We start from the raw sequence: 16,139 nt of genomic DNA on the forward strand, positions 1-16,139 counted from the left end.
TATAACGTGGGTGGTCCTCAGCAGTACTGCCTAGGGCAAGAGTGATGGCTTTCAGTTTGGCCCATTGTACTGAACCAGTCCTTACCACGTGTTTGGGGCTGGACAGCTGCTGCCGCCCAGGACACACTGTCAGCTTTTAGTTTGGCTGAGCCATCAGTAAGCCAAGCCCAAGCATCCTCAAGGACACTCTGCTAGTGGCTACATAGCTGGAGGCTGCCCCTATGAGTGATCTAGGAGTGGGGGGCTACCATGGCCCCTAAAGCTGTGGCCACAATATCTTCATGTGAGGAGGACACACCTATGGGACTAGGCGTGCCATTTTCATTAAATAAGAAAAGACTGTTGTGCCTTTCTGACTCTGTTAGCATTGAGTAGAGCCAACCTAAGATGAGAATATCTAGGTGCACTCTAACCCGGAGGTACTGGGTGAGATGCTCAGTCTCTCCAAGTGCCTGCCCGATAGCAGACCAGTAGCTGTTTTGCAAATGGAATGTCGTGGGTAGGTGTCAGGGTGGCAGCAAGTCCAGAACCCCCTGGGATGCCTCCGAGCAGAAGCAGTCTCCCTTTGCCAAAGGTGTACAACAAGGGTCCAAAAACCTAGACTCAGATGGTTACAGTTAATTCCCTTCCTCATATTCATTTCCAATTTTGGCCAGGTGAATGCATGGCTGTGAACGAGCACTGGTAAATGAGTGAGTCATAAAAATTTTTATCCTGCTTCCTTGCCCTCCCTTCACCTCACTGTGCCCTCATTAGAGATTAAGGCCTCTGGTCTGTCCTGGGAGTGGAGAAACCTCAACCCCCATCCTCAGTCCCCTTTCTCCTTAAAGGCAGTTAAATCAGAATACATAGTTGACAGTCAAGCAGTAAAGGTGCCGAAGGAGGAATTTGTTGTAAGGCAGCCACTTGGCTTCTTAGTTCTTCCAGTAGAGAGAACGATTTCTGTGGAGGAATCTGGTTTCATTGAGGCACTCCCCATTCCAGCTGGGTGGACAGCTCACTGTCTGCTGCCCCTCCTCCCATGGCTCAATATCCGGACCAAATTTCTTTGGTCCTCACCCTATCGATCTCCTCTGTGGGTAGCCCCTGCTTGAACAGCCATATCCACATTGCCTTATGGGTCCCTTTGGAGGGAGTTTGATATTCCCTTCCTAGTTTTGTCTTGCACTGCAGAGTCTTTGCCTTGTTTGGGCTGCCCATCTTTATCCCAGGCATTTTTTGGCTCAGTGTCATCACCGCCTACCACTGAGGGCCTCCAAGTACTAAAAGCAAAGATAGTGGGGTCTTCCACCCGACGTGGGGGTGGGGCAGACCACATCCTTTCAGCCATTCTCTGCAGTGAAGGGCTCGTCCTGGGGGCTTTCGTTCTGTCCATTTTGTAGTCAGTCTGGAGCACCGACAGCACTCAGGCTCAGACATACCGGCCAGGTCTTCAACAGCTCTCCACTCATTAGCCAAAGCAGTCCCAGGTGTCCTCACCACAATGGCTCAACAAAAACTGATTTTTGTTGGACTACAGGTTTGTCCCTGGTGATCTTAGGCTGAGTAGGCTAGGATAATTTGGGGTTTCTACCAAGGTATGGTCAGGACCCTCACTGCTCTGGACCAGGACCCTTCACTCGGTAAAATGTGCACGTCTGCAGCCCCTTGCATCTCCCCTACTTGAGGCATTTCTATCCCGATAGTATGGGTTTTGCACCGAATCTGGACTCTGATGATCTCTTTGGCCCTTTGGTGTCAGATTTGTTATCCCATCCTGGGATTTTAGAGTTCCGATCAGACTTTGGTGTCCTCTGATGAAATATGTCTTTTTTTTTTTTTTTTTTAAAAGATTGATTTATTTGAGAGAGAGAGCACAAGCAGGGGGTTGGGGGAGAGGCGGAAGGAGAGGGAGAAGCAGACTCCCCGATGAGCAGGGAGCCCCACGTGGGGCTCGATCTCAGGACCCTGGGATCACAACCCGAGCCGAAGGCAGATGCTTAACCAGCTGAACCACCCAGGCACCCCTGAAATATGTCTTTTAATACTATCCTCTGTGTTCTTCCTGTCTATCATCTTGTATGTTGTCTGAGAACTTGTGAGAAATTGGCCTTGGGAGAGATCTTTGTAAATATTCTGCCCTCCAGGAAGCTGCTGATTTTTCTAGTGAGCAGTTGAGGTGACTTAACATTATTAGAGTTAAGGGCCCAAGTCATTTGTGAGTGATATTTTTATGTTTAACTGAGCGTCAGGTAATTTCTCAGGAAGTTGTTTGCTAATAAACATACTAACTTCTGGCATAACTTCCCTGAGGATAATTTGGAATTGTAGTGCCCACCTTAGGTAACTTTGACATAAATAAGATTGTTCATCTGAGAGGTGCTTTAGAACAAAAGGAAAAAAATTCACGAGGAGACTATCCTGTCTGAAAAAGAGAAATCACATTATTTTTCCATACACTGTGTATTAGCAAGTACTGACTATTCAGCGGTATGACTTGATAAAATTATCAAGGCCCCAAGTTACTGGTTAAAACACCTCTAATGACTCTTGTGGGAAGGTGTATATAACCGTATGTCAAAATGGGTGTTTAGCTTTTACAGTGCTAACTTCATTCTGAAACTGGCTCCTTCTCTCCTTTTACAGTTTTTCTCCCTGCCTCACTTGGGAAATTTTAAAGATAATAAGAAAAATTATTTTGTCATTAGGTGCATATCCTAGGAATATCTAATACAGATAGTCATAAATGTCTATGAGGAAGAAAAAAAAAGATAATAAACTGTGTTTCTTTCACTTTAAAAAACATGAAAAGTAAATCGTGGCCTTTTTTACTATAATTACAGGTAAGAAGAATGTCTTCTCTTGGTTTTAGTCTGTAAAATTAATGCAAGTCAGTGTTCTAGTTTATGCAACTAAGGCCAAACTTCTCATTATTTAAACTTCCTAAATTTCCTATATTGGTCTTATGGAACAAATACATTTTCATTGCACAAAATATTAAAGATTACAAAATAAAAAATGGTGTTTCACCAGATTACAGTTTAACAGACATCTTTTATCCAGATCTTTAGTTAATATCTGGTTAGGTTTTAAATGTTAGATTGAATTCATTGACAAATAATCTTAGGATACTTGGACAATTTCTAAGTACAAAAATATATAAAACTTTGGTCACTAAATGTAGTTTCAATTTACTCTCATTCTTGTAAGTTATAAAACTGTTGTGAGTTAATGGAACATTCCAGTGCTTTAGATCATGTCCTTATTTTTCCCCATTAAAATTTATTAATATAATCTAAAAAGTGTATGCAGGGAAAATTAGCTAGAGGTTCTTGATTTCCTGTCTATTAGTTTTCTCTGGGTCTGGAGAAAACAAAAGTTGACTGTGTAGATTAAAGGAGATAATAAAAATAATTATACTATATACAATATAATAATTACATAAAATATGAATATGCATGCAGGAAAATAGATATGATTTTTTTGTTACTTAAGGAAATTGCTAGTTTATTAAAATAGTGATTTCAATGTAATACATATTTTAAGGGGCGCCTGGGTGGCTCAGTTGGTTAAGTGTCCAACTCTTGATTTCAGCTCAGGTCATGATCTCAGGGTCGTGAGATTGAGCCTCATGTTGGGCTCCATGCTCAGCTCGGAGTCTGCTTGAAATTCTCTCTCCCTCTCCCTCTGCCCCTCCTCCCACTTGCTCTAAATAAATAATTAAATAAATAAAATCTTAAAAAATACATTTTAATACGTTAACACTAATTATTTCTTAAAATTAAAGCCTTTAATTTTATTGTCTATTTACATTGCTATATATTTACATTCAAACACATTCATATGAAGGTATATTAAGGAGTGATGTCACTGAACATTGCAGAGTTAGAGAACTCCAGGGCTGCATCCTTCCGCAGAAGCAACTAATGAGCTGACAAAAACTATCAGAATCAACTTTTGCAAAACTCTAGAATCTAGCAAACAATTAAAACAACCAGAGGAAGGCTTGGTGAAGACAACAGCTGCTGAGTTATGGAAAGAGAGCACAGTGCATTTTAAATTGCCCACTTATGGTCTCCCATGCCCTAGATTGGCAGCACCCATGAGGACAGCAGCTCATACTCTGGGTGCAGGTTGCTAGTGCCTAAGAGAGCAATATGGACCTTATTCTCAAATAATTGTAGTTGTGGGTTTAGACTTGTCTGGTGGCTCTCTAAAGGACCTGCACAACGTTTACCTTTGTTTCTGGCAACTTGGAGCATTCCTGGACCACCGGCAGCTTCCTGAACAGCTTTTGCCCAAAGCATTTAGAGGCCTACGGATTGGCTGTAGCAGCCTGGGGGCAAGGGACAACAGTCAGGATGACAAATAGACCATAAAGCCTAGTAAGGAAGAGATCAGGAAAGAAGATACATGGGGAAATACGGACTTTTAGAAGCTCCCACATATACTTGGGAATCAAGAAGGCCACATGTATGCCCAGGACCGGATACAAGCTCAGAAGAACCTCAAAAGACCCTAAGCTTTTGCCTCCAGCTGGACTACAGGCTCCACGAAAGCAGGATGTGAAGGCTAAGGCAGGGTTGCAAATGAGCCTGGCTAAGCATTGGAGAAGTGCTCCCATATTGAGCCAATCCATGAAAACTGGGAGAGTAGTTTATTTTTTTCTTTTTCCTTCCTTCTTCCCCTTTTCCTTGTTCTCCTTCTCTTCTTCCTCTTTCCCTTTTCTTCCTCTTTCTTCTCTTCTGGCATTTAAGGAAACTGTCAAAACACTAACTGATCACAAAGCTAACAGAACAGAGGCTTAGGTAGCCACATGTGACAAAGAATACAGACTTTACAAAAATAGTTTAGAAAAGTCACTGAACAAGCAAGCAACAGTGTAGATCAATGGATTAGAGCTGAGAATTCAGAAATAAACCTGTGTATCTGTGGCTGACTGGTTTTTGGCAAGAGTGCCAAGGCCATTCAATGAGGAAGGAAATGTCTCTTCGACAAATGGTGCCAGACAACTGGATATCCACATGCAAAAGAATGCAGTTGGAGCCTTACCTTATACTGTGTACAGAAATTAACTCAAAAATGGATCAAAGACCTAAATGTAAAAGCTAAAACTATAAAACCCTTAGAAGAAAACATAGGGATAAAAATTTCATTACCTTAGATTTGGCAACGGACTCTTAAATTATGATACCAAAAGCACAAACAATGAAAGAAAAAGGAGATACAGTGGACTGCATCAGAATTAGAAACTTTCCCACATCAAAAGACATTATCAGGAAAGTGAAAATACCGGGGCACCTGGGTGGCTCAGTCAGTTAAGCGTCCGACTCTTGATTCAGCTCTGGTCATAATCTCAGGATTGTGAGATCAAGCCCCATGTCAGGCTCTGTGCTGAGCATGGAGCTTGCTTAAGAGTCTCTCTCGCCCTCGCCCTCTGCCCCTCCCCCACTCAAGCTTGCACTCTATCTCTAAAAAAAATAAATTTTTAGGGGCGCCTGGGTGGCTCAGTCGTTAAGCGTCTGCCTTCGGCTCAGGTCATGATCCCAGAGTCCTGGGATCGAGTCCCTCATCCAGCTCTCTGCTCAGTGGGAAGTCTGCTTCTCCCTCTCCCACTCCCCCTGCTTGTGTTCCCTCTCTCGCTGTGTCTCTCTCTGTCAAATAAATAAATAAAATCTTTAAAAAACAAAACAAAACAGAAAATAGCAAGTGTTGGTGAGGATGTGGAGCATTTGGGCTCCACAGTGCGTCGATGGTGGCAATGTAAATTGGCACAGCTCCTGTGGAAAACAGTTTGGTTGGTCTTCAAAAAAGCTAAGCTAACTATTGCCATATGACCCAGCAATTCCACTCTTATGTAAATATCCAAAAAGAATTGAAAGTGGGTATATAATTACTTGTACACAGATGTTCACAGCAGCACTATTCCCAATAGCTGAAAGATGAAAACAACCCAAATGTCCATTGACCAAGAATAGAAAAAATTAGGTTTTTTTGTTCTGTTTTTTTTTTTTTTTTTTTGGTAAAACAACCAACTAATTCTCTGCTAACAGAGGGTTTCTGTTATGACTTATTTAAAAATTGTAGAACATATTTTGTTAAACTCAAAATATTCTTTTTACTTTTTGTACTTATATCAAACTCTTAAATAATTCTGAAAAAAGTTTTTTATTTTTTTAAGTTTAAATTCCTAAAAACAGCCACTGTTAATTATTACTGTGGTTTAAAAATATATATAACTGAATTTTCCATTTAAAAATTATGATTGCACAGTTAACAGGAAGTAATATTTCTCCCAAGGACATGCTATAGGTATAAAATGTCATAATAACCACCTTCTTTGGGTGACTACTGCTGCCATACTCACTGAGAAACTTTATTCTCTAAAATCATAGACTATCAGAAACTTGGCTTTTTCAAAATATATCTTTAAAAATACAACATCCCGTTCTTGCCTGGAGAATTTAAGTCACTTTGATCTAGAGAAACAGCTGCAATTATTACCGTAGGTGCAAAGCTTCAGGGAGGGGTTCTGGATTCAACATTGTACGTATATCCTAACTTGGTAGATTCCAAGGAATCCAGGGGTTTACATTGCAGCTTAGAGCTGATTTTGGTCCCTTTACACATAGCCTTGCTTTGAGCCTATGGCTTCATTTAAATTTCACCTAAACTCCACCCTCCCCCCAAATCCTATAATGCCTCTATCTTATCCTTCATTTGATAAAATGTCTCATGGTTCCTCTGATGTGATCTCCCTCATTGCACTGGGTTGATTAACCTGATTTTGTTACACTATAGGTTTGTTTTTGGTAGTCTGATGGGGGCTAACAGAGTAAAACTCCTACTTCCACAGATGTCAAAAAAGTAGGCAACAAGATTCAGTAAATCACAATGAGACATTTTATTCCAGCACAGCAAACAGTAGGAGCATCAGCATAGCAGTGCCAGTTCCTGTGTCCCCAAGTCTCCCGATGTGACATGAGAGGCTACATGCATAGTGGATTGTGCCACGGCTGAGGAACTCATCGAGAACTCGGCATGTTTTGTAGTAAGCATCAAACAAGCCTGTTCCCCATTCCAGGGAGCAAACCATCACATCGTAGTCATCTTTTGGTCACCCTGACTAACCTTACTGTATATGTGACTCTATAGAAACTAGTCAGTATCAGGGGATGGTAAGGCCTTAGTGTGGAACACTTAGCAAGACAATGTAAGGATGCTTGAGACCGGTGGTGACTACCTCTCCCATAAACCAGTGGAAATATTTGTATAGAATTCACTTTCACTAGGCGCCTGGGTGGCTCAGGTGGTTAAGTGTCTGACTCTTGATTTCAGCTCAGATCATGATCTCAGGGTCCTGGAATCGAGTCCCACCTTGGGCTTTACACTCACCGGGGAGTCTGCTTGAGGATTCTTTCTCTCTCTCCCCCTGCCCCTTACCCCCACTTGCGCGCTCTTTCTCTCTCTCTCTCTCTCTCAAATAAATAAATCTTTTTCATAAAAGGATTCATTTTTACTTCAAAAAACTGTAGCCCATTATTTCTAGAGATTTTTGAACAAGAGAGAATGAGCCAAAAGGGAAGGAAACTCTGAATTCTAAGCTAAAAGCAAAGTTTAGAGAGAAAATGATGCTCCTCAAGAAAATGTGAATTATAACTTTGGTTTTTATTTGATACTTACAAAGGATGCCAAAATTAGCTCCTCTAATGTTATCAAAAGATTGTTGAATTAGTTAGTATTGAGAGATAGGTAGTGGTATAGCAACATTCACTAAACCAAAGGCACAAAATAAGATTGCCAAATATTATGAGATTGTTGATTCTTCAGTAATTTCATTTATATGTGTTTTCTTAATTTTTCAGTTTTATCTTTTTGCTGACTCAAACAACCAGAAATGTATGTGTTGTATATTTAGTATATATTTTGTATGTATAGATGATATTGAACCCAAACGATCTGATTTTGAAGGCCACCAAGATATAAAAATATATGTGGATAAATCTATACCTTGAAATCTGATACTGGGTTAAGCTTTTATCATCCCCTGGAATCATTGCATGACAATTTCTTCACTGCAGAAAAGTTAGACTACATTGCAGCAAAGTAACAGTTCTGTCATGCTGAATTTCCATACTGGTCAATTATTTCCACTTTATGTATGTTGCGTTCAATTATTCTGATATTGTAGGTCATTATTTAATGCCAGAGTATTTTCTCTTTGACAACAGAACACTTTTGCAGATAGAACAAATAATAAATAGATTTAAGGGCCCATGCAGAAACCTGTATTGATGAATAATGCCACTGAACAGTAAACCCATCTGTCTCTGGTATGTAGTTGTCACAGCCCATTTACAGACTTTCCCAGATCTGGTCTGACCTCAGCCAAATACTAGATTAGGTTTCAAAATCATTAGGACTGTGGGCACTGACTGGAGAAAAACAGAATAAATAAAACTCTGCCTGAGTAAAAACTAGTTCTACTTTATTTTTAAAATTCTCAAAGCCAGAATATCTTCCATTGTATCAGCTAGGAATGATTCTGGCTGCAAGAACAATGTGGCCAGCAATGGATGGGAGTTCATTTTTCTCACATAACAAGGTGTCTGGAGATTTGTAGCTGCTGGGGAATTTTTTTTAAGATTTTATTTATTATTTTAGAGAGACAGAGTGTGGGGGAGGGAGCAGAGGGAGAGGGACAAGCAGACTCCACATTGAGTGCAGAGCTGGACATGGGGCCTGATCCCACAACCCTGAGATCATGAGATCATGACCTGAGCTGAAACCAAGAGTTGGATGCTTAACCAGCTGAGCCACCCAGGTGCCCCAGGAACTGGTTTAATGTCTTAACTATATCAGGATTCTCTGCTCCATAAGTTCATGATCAGAAGATGGTTGCTGCAACTCCAGACATGGCATGAAGTAGAGAAAAAGAGATGGTCCCAGGATATTTGTCCTCCTTTTCATTATAAAGCAAAACTCTGGGGGTGCCTGGGTGGCTCAGTCGGTTATGTGGCCCATTCTTGATTTCAGCTCAGGTCATGATCTCAGGGTCCTGGGATCAAGCCCCACCTTGGGCTCTGCACTCATCGGGGAGTCTGCTTGAGGATTCTCTCTCTGCTTCTCCCCCTGCGTGCTCTCTCTCTCTGTCAAATAAATAAATAAATCTTAAAAAAAATAAATAAAGCCAGACTCTCCCAGGAGCCCTCCAATAGATTTCTTTTTTTTTTTAAAGGTTTTTTTTTTTTTTTTAAGATTTTATTTATTTATTTGAGAGAGAGAATGAGAGAGAGAGAGAGAGAGAGAGAGAGCACATGAGAGGGGGGAGGGGCAGAGGGAGAAGCAGACTCCCTGCTGAGCAGGGAGCCCGATGTGGGACTCGATCCCGGGACTCCAGGATCATGACCTGAGCTGAAGGCAGTCGCTCAACCAACTGAGCCACCCAGGCGCCCAGCCCTCCAATAGATTTCTGCTTGTCGTTCATTAGTCAGGCTGTGAAGCATGGCCACTCTTGGCTGCAAGGGAGACTGGGAAACCAAGGCTTTTTGTAGCCTCTCGAATGGACACAAGGAGGGGGCAAAAGCAGATGGATACAGACATGGGGTTACCCCATCAACACATGTGATACGCATGTAACTTCTATGCTATTCAGTTCTATTCTATGGGACACGGGGTAGCAAAATTAAGGAGGAAATCAAAGAAGTTCTGTCTGCCTGGAGTTCATAATCTCATTTCATTTATTTTCCCAAAATACAAATCAAAGCCACTGTTCAAGCTTTATTTACTAATATTTCCTTTAGTGTACTGTATGATCTGACCCAATTTAATTTCCTGCCTCCATGCATTTGCTCGCAATGTTAGCTCAGCCTGAATAGACCTCTTCCCATTTCTACATATTAAACATCTTACTTGTTCTTCAAAACCTAGCTCAAGTATTATTTCTCCCATGAAGTGTTTCCTAATCTCCCCAGCTCGAAATTATTTGTGGGCTCCAAAGACACGTTCTTATTGCCTAAAATAACAATGGCTTGAGTTCTTTACATAGACCATCTCAATCTTCACCACCACTCAGTGAGGTAGGTACTATTGTTATTCTCATTCCATGGTTGTTGAAACTGGAGCTTAGAAAAATGAAGTAATCTCATCGTTTATAAGTGCTAGTGTGAAGATTCAGCCCCAGTTCTATCTGATGCCCAAATCCATTCTTTTAAAACCATGCCATACTGCTTTCTCTATTTACCCACTAGCTGCAAGAGGGTAAATTAAAGTAAGAACAGAGTCTTATTCACCTCTAACTAGGCTCCCCTCCTTTACTCATTCACTGCCTTGGAATTCAGAGGTGCTTACAAAGTTATTAAATAAATAAGTAAAGCTGAAGACTCTGCCAGTATGGCAGCAAAGTAGTACATAAGGAGATTCGAAACCAGATGGCCCGGGTTCAAATCTTGGCTTATTTGAGCAAGTTATATATCTACCTTGTACCACAATTTTCTTACCAGTAAAATAGTAATAATGACCCTTTCTCCATCTTAGAGAGTTATTTTTATTAGGTTTAAATGTGATAATACATATAAAGTACTTAAAACAGTGTTGGCACAAAGTAATTGCCCAATAAATATTAGCTATTACTTATTTTTCCAATAGCCCATTATCAAATTGAGATTAAAGATGCTAAGAATAGAGGGACCGTTTTCAGATGGACCTACCTAACAGAACATAATGTAAATGTAGTGCTACAAATAACTTACTGAGTAGTTCTGTTTGTTTCATTCCTGTTACATTATTTAAATGTATTTTTTATAAACATGAACCATCAATAAATACCTATACCTTTTTCTCTAACCCTACCCCAACAAAACAAGAACCCTAACATGCAGTTTCCTGTGCTACCTGTGCTCCTCACACATAGAAATCACCTGGGAATTTAGTTGGACTGTTGATTTTTTTTTTTTTTTTTGCAGTATGCAGCAATATTGACATAGATTTGTTTTCTTTTTTCTTAATTTTTGACTCATTTTTATGTTGACAAAGTACATTTTCAAATAATTCTTTCAAAAATAGTTTGGATGTCTAGACACTGAGGAATTTTGCTATTGTCAGGGTCTGAAAAAACAATTTAGAGGTGCTGAACAGAAATGTTTCATTTAGCTCTCAAGGTTGAATGCTACGGAGGCTTGGTATAAAATTCTAGGATCAAAATGTTTTCCCTCAGAACTTTCAAGATACTGTCTTATAGCATCCGTGGTTGCCAATTTTATTCTCATTTCTGTATAGGTTTCTGTATAGGTAACCAGTTAATTTTTCTCTGAATGCTTTTAGGATTTTCTTTAAATTATAAGACCTCAGTTTTCACCATAATGTATATAGGTGGGGGATTTTATAAAAAATCCATATGTGTGTTTGTGTATTTAGTGGCCGAAAGACTGACATCTTGAACTCTGATAATATCTTGTTCATTATTTCTGTATTCCTTTCCTTTCACTATCTCTGTGGGTTTTGGGGGGTTTTGTTTGTTTGGTTGGTTTTTTAAGTAGGCTCCACACCAAGCATGGAGCCCAACATGAGACTTGAACTCGACAACCCTGAGATCAAGACCTGAGCTGAGATCAGGAGTCAGATGCTTAACTGACTGAGCCACCCAGGTGCCCCTCACTATCTCTGTTTTACCATGAATCACAATCATGTGAATATTTAAACTTTTTTTTAAAGATTTTATTTATTTACTTGACAGGGAGAGAGAGCACAAGTAGTCAGAGGGAGAGGGAGAAGCAGGATCCCCACTGAGCAGAGAGCCTGATGCGGGGCTCGATCCCAGGATGCTGGGATCACGACCAGAGCTGAAGGCAGACACCCAACCGACTGAGCCACCCAGGCACCCTGAATATTTAAACTTCTGAATCTATTTTCCATGTCTCTTGATATGTCTTTTCATTTTTTTGCCCCTGTGCATTGTATTCTGAAAAAATTGTCTGGCTCAATCTTCATTTGTGTTTAAGGCTGAAATTAAGCTGGTTTACATTGTTAGGGCATACTATTCCAAGGCGGATATTCTGATTTTTTGATAATTGTGTCATACTAGTCAGTAAATATTTTTAATATCATTCCTAGGTTTGTTTGTTATTCTTTTTAGCCCCTCCCTTGAATTTTTTATTTCAATGATCATATATTTCATTTCTAAAAGCTCTAGTTATATCTTTTCTCTCATGTACTTTTGTCTAAAATATCTCTGGGATATTATACTTAATTTTAAAGTCTTCTTTAGTTTGCTATGTTAGCTATTTCTTCCATTTGGGAAGTTGGCTTTCTTTCATGGTTGTTCTTGGTTTTGTGCTTGTATTTCTTTCAGATGTTCTATTATTCTGTCCGTGGATTTTTGTTCCATGTAATGAATTTGGCATTGTTAGCAGTGAGGGGTTCTAGATAGGTTTCAGATATCTGAATTAATCTGTAACATAATACTTTCAGTACTAAAACATATAAGTATTTTTGCATAAATATTATTATGGCTATATAATTCCCTGCCACATAGGATTAAGGCCTCCTTTACGAGTAGGCAATGCTATATGGGAAGTTTTGAAGGGAGGGAGTCTCCCTGAAAAATCAAAATTCCAAGAATATACCTCTTCTGGGTTTGAAGTCCAAATTTATACTACCCACATGGTTTGGTAATCCCAAACTATACAACTAATGTAAAAAATTAGTCCCAGTCCAATGATACCTCCTGAAGAACTTGATGTACCAATTATCAGTTTATTGCTCTTAAGCTTTAAATCTACCCTTCTTTGCCCTGTTTTGTGATACCGGACCTTGTAAACAATTCTCCTCGGCCGGATAGTATAATGTTAGGCTTTGTCGGGTGAGGGTGCTGGAGGAACAGTGTAGAGCATAGCAGAGGCAGGAGCTTATCTTTCTGGTCTGGGGCGTTTTCTTTTCCTGAATCTATCATGCAACTGCCAGTGGTGTGCAAGAGACCAAGTGGTGCCTACCATTTGGCAATTTACACCAGAATCCAAGCAGGCGGCACCCTTGCTAGCAGTGTACAGGAGACCCAGTGGCACCCCCCTGCCCAGTGGATTTCCCCGGCACCCCAACAGGCAACTCCCTGCTTGCCAGCCCTAGCTCACTAGCCCCAGGTCTCCAGCACCGGTGAGCAGCTCCCTGTTTGCCAGTCTGGGCCTGCCAGGTGTGGGCCAGCTCTGACCTGCTATACCTCAGAGGACTTCTCCACCATCCAGTGGGCTGCAACCCTGTGCCAAGGTCTGAGTCCCACCCTGAGGGTGGTGGGAGGGGCAGTGTTCTTTCAAGTCCTCGGATCTACTCCCTCAACTCTAGAGATAATGGCTGCTCTCTGCAATGCTATTCCTGTGTTCTTCAGAGTTCTCTTTTATCCTTTTAGTAATCACCTCTAACTCATTAATAATTCTTTGGGGTTTTTTAAAGATTTATTTACTTATTTGAGAGAGAGAGATTTGGGTGTGGGGCAAAGGGAGAGGGAGAGAGAGAAATTCAAGCAGACCCCGCGCTGAGCACAGAGCCTGATGTGGAGTTCCATCTCACGACCCGGAGATCATGACCTGAGCGGAAACCAAGAGTCGGACACTTAACCGACTGTGCCCACATCAGCCTCCCTGCTCACTGTGGCGTCTGCTTGAGATTCTCTCTCCCTCTCCCTCTGCCCCTCCCACTTGCTCACACACGCAATCTCTTTTCCTCTCCCTCTAAAATAAATAAATAAAATCTTTCCAAAAAAAAAAAAAAAGAGAGAGAAAGGAGGGGGAGATTTATAGAGAGAGATACACAGAAGGAAGAAGATCGCGTGACAATGGAGGCAGAGATTGAAGTCATGCATCTATAAGCCAAGGAACATTAAGAATCGCGGGGAGCCTCCAGAAGCTAGGGAGAGGCAAGGAAGGATTCTTCTTTCTCTATGGTCTTCAGAGAGAGCATGGCTCTGCCAACACCTTGATTTGGAGTTCTGGCCTTCAAACCCATGAGAGAATAAATTTCTGTTGTTTAAGCTGACAAGTGTGTGGTAATTTGTTATGGCAACTCTAGGAAACTGATACACTGCCAAAATATTTTCTAGAGTGGCCACACCAGGTTACATTCTCACCACTAGTGCATGAGAGATCCAGCTTCTCTACATCCTCACCGGTATTTGGTATCATCAATATATTTTCTTTTTGCTGTTCTAATAAGTTTGTAGTGATCGCTCCTTGTGGTTTAGATTTGTATTTCTCTAATGACAAATGAAGTTAAACATCTTTTCAGGTACTTATTCACCATCCACATCTCTTCCTGGGTGAAATGTTTGTTCGTCTTTTGCTCATTTTACAATTGGATTCTTTTCTGTTAAGTTGTGAGAGTTCTTTACTTATTCTACAAAGAAAGCTTTTGCTGAAAATGTGCTTTGCAAATATTTTGACCACACTGTAGCTTGTCTTTTCATCCTCTTAGTAAAGTATTTCATAGCATAAAAGTTTTTAATTCTGAAGTCTAATCTATTATGGTTTCTTTTACGAATAGTGTTTTTAGTGTCATTTTAAAGAACTCTTCACCTAATTCTGAGTCCCGAAGATGTTCTCCTGTTTTCTACTAAAAGTTTGACAGTTCTACATTTTACATTTAAATTCATAATTCACTTAGAATTAACTTTTGTATTAAAAGAGTATAACTTTTCTATGGTATGATGTTTAGGTCAAGGCTTTTTCTTCTTTTTCCCCATGTATGGATGCCTAGTTGTTCCAGCACAATTTGTTGAAAAAGCTGTCCTACCTTCATTGAATTTACTTTTGGACTTTGTCAAAAATCAACTGGCCATTTCAACAAATGATGCTGTGAAAACTGGATATGCACGTGCAAAAGAATGAATTTGGATTGATACCTCAATCCATATACAAAAATTAATTCAAAATATATCAAAGACTGCCTTCTCACCAGTGGTTCAGCAAAGTACAAAAATTTAAAGCATTCCTTTCTTTAAATTTGTAATTCTTTACTGTGGAATAGCTCAGAATGTCACTCTGTTTTAAATAACAGAATTGATAACTGAGAAAGGAATCATAATTTGGATCATAAAATTGTTGCTTTAATAAAAATTCCTTAAACAGTACCAAAAAAAAAGTAAGACCTAAATGTAAGAGCTCCCTATTTTTCAGATTGTGTAATTTCTATTGATTTGTCTTTGAGTTCTCTGATTCTTTCCTCTGTCTTCTCCAATATACTGTTGAACCTATCCAATGAATTTTTTTTATTTCAGTAATTAGACTTTCCAGTTCTATAATTTTTTTGGTTCTTTTTAAACTTTTTTTTTGCTGAGAATTTCTATTTCATTTGTGTCAAGAGTGTTCATAATTGCTCATTGAAGCATTTTTAGGATTGATGCCTTAAAATCCTTGTCAGATAATTCCAATATCTGAGTCATCTGTGTTGGCATCTGATGCAGTTGTCCTGGGTTTTCATATAATGAGTCATCTTTGACTGTATCATGGATATTTTGGGTATTGTGAAACTCTGGATCCCACTTAATCATTATAAGCAAGCTGTACTGGTTAGGTGTAGGGAACAAGTCCAGCTTTTCATCCATTTATAAAATTGGTTTGTTTTCTTATCAATGAGTTGTAAGTTCTTTGTATATTCTGGATATACAAGTCCTTTATGTGACTTGCAAAGTGATGTGGATATGTGATTTGCAAATATCTTCTCCCAGTCTATGGCTTTTCTTCGCATTTTCTTAGGGTGTTTACTGGTGTTTCTTAGTGGTGTTTTGAGCTTAGAAGTTCAAAAGTTTTGAATCTTGATGACACTGGATTTATTAATTTGTTCTTTTATGAGTCATACTTTTGGGGTCATATCTAAGAAATCTTTTCCTAACTAAGGTGCTTAAGACTTTCACCTGTTTTCTATTACAGGTTTTATAATGTTAGCTTTTACACTTTGTTCTCTGATTCATTTTGAGTTAATGTAGGAGTGTAGTGTGCACATGGATATCCAATTTTCCCAGCACCATTTATATAAAAGTCTATCCTTTCCTTGGCACCTTTGTCAAAAATCAATTGACCATAAATGTAAAAGTTTACTTCTAGGTTCTCAGATCTTTTCCTTTGATCTATAGGTCTGTCTTTGTGCCAGCATCATACTATATTGATAACTACAGT

The sequence above is a fragment of the Phoca vitulina genome, unplaced genomic scaffold (genome assembly GCF_004348235.1).
Source record: "Phoca vitulina isolate PV1807 unplaced genomic scaffold, GSC_HSeal_1.0 scaffold35, whole genome shotgun sequence".
Classification (NCBI taxonomy): Eukaryota; Metazoa; Chordata; class Mammalia; order Carnivora; family Phocidae; genus Phoca; species Phoca vitulina.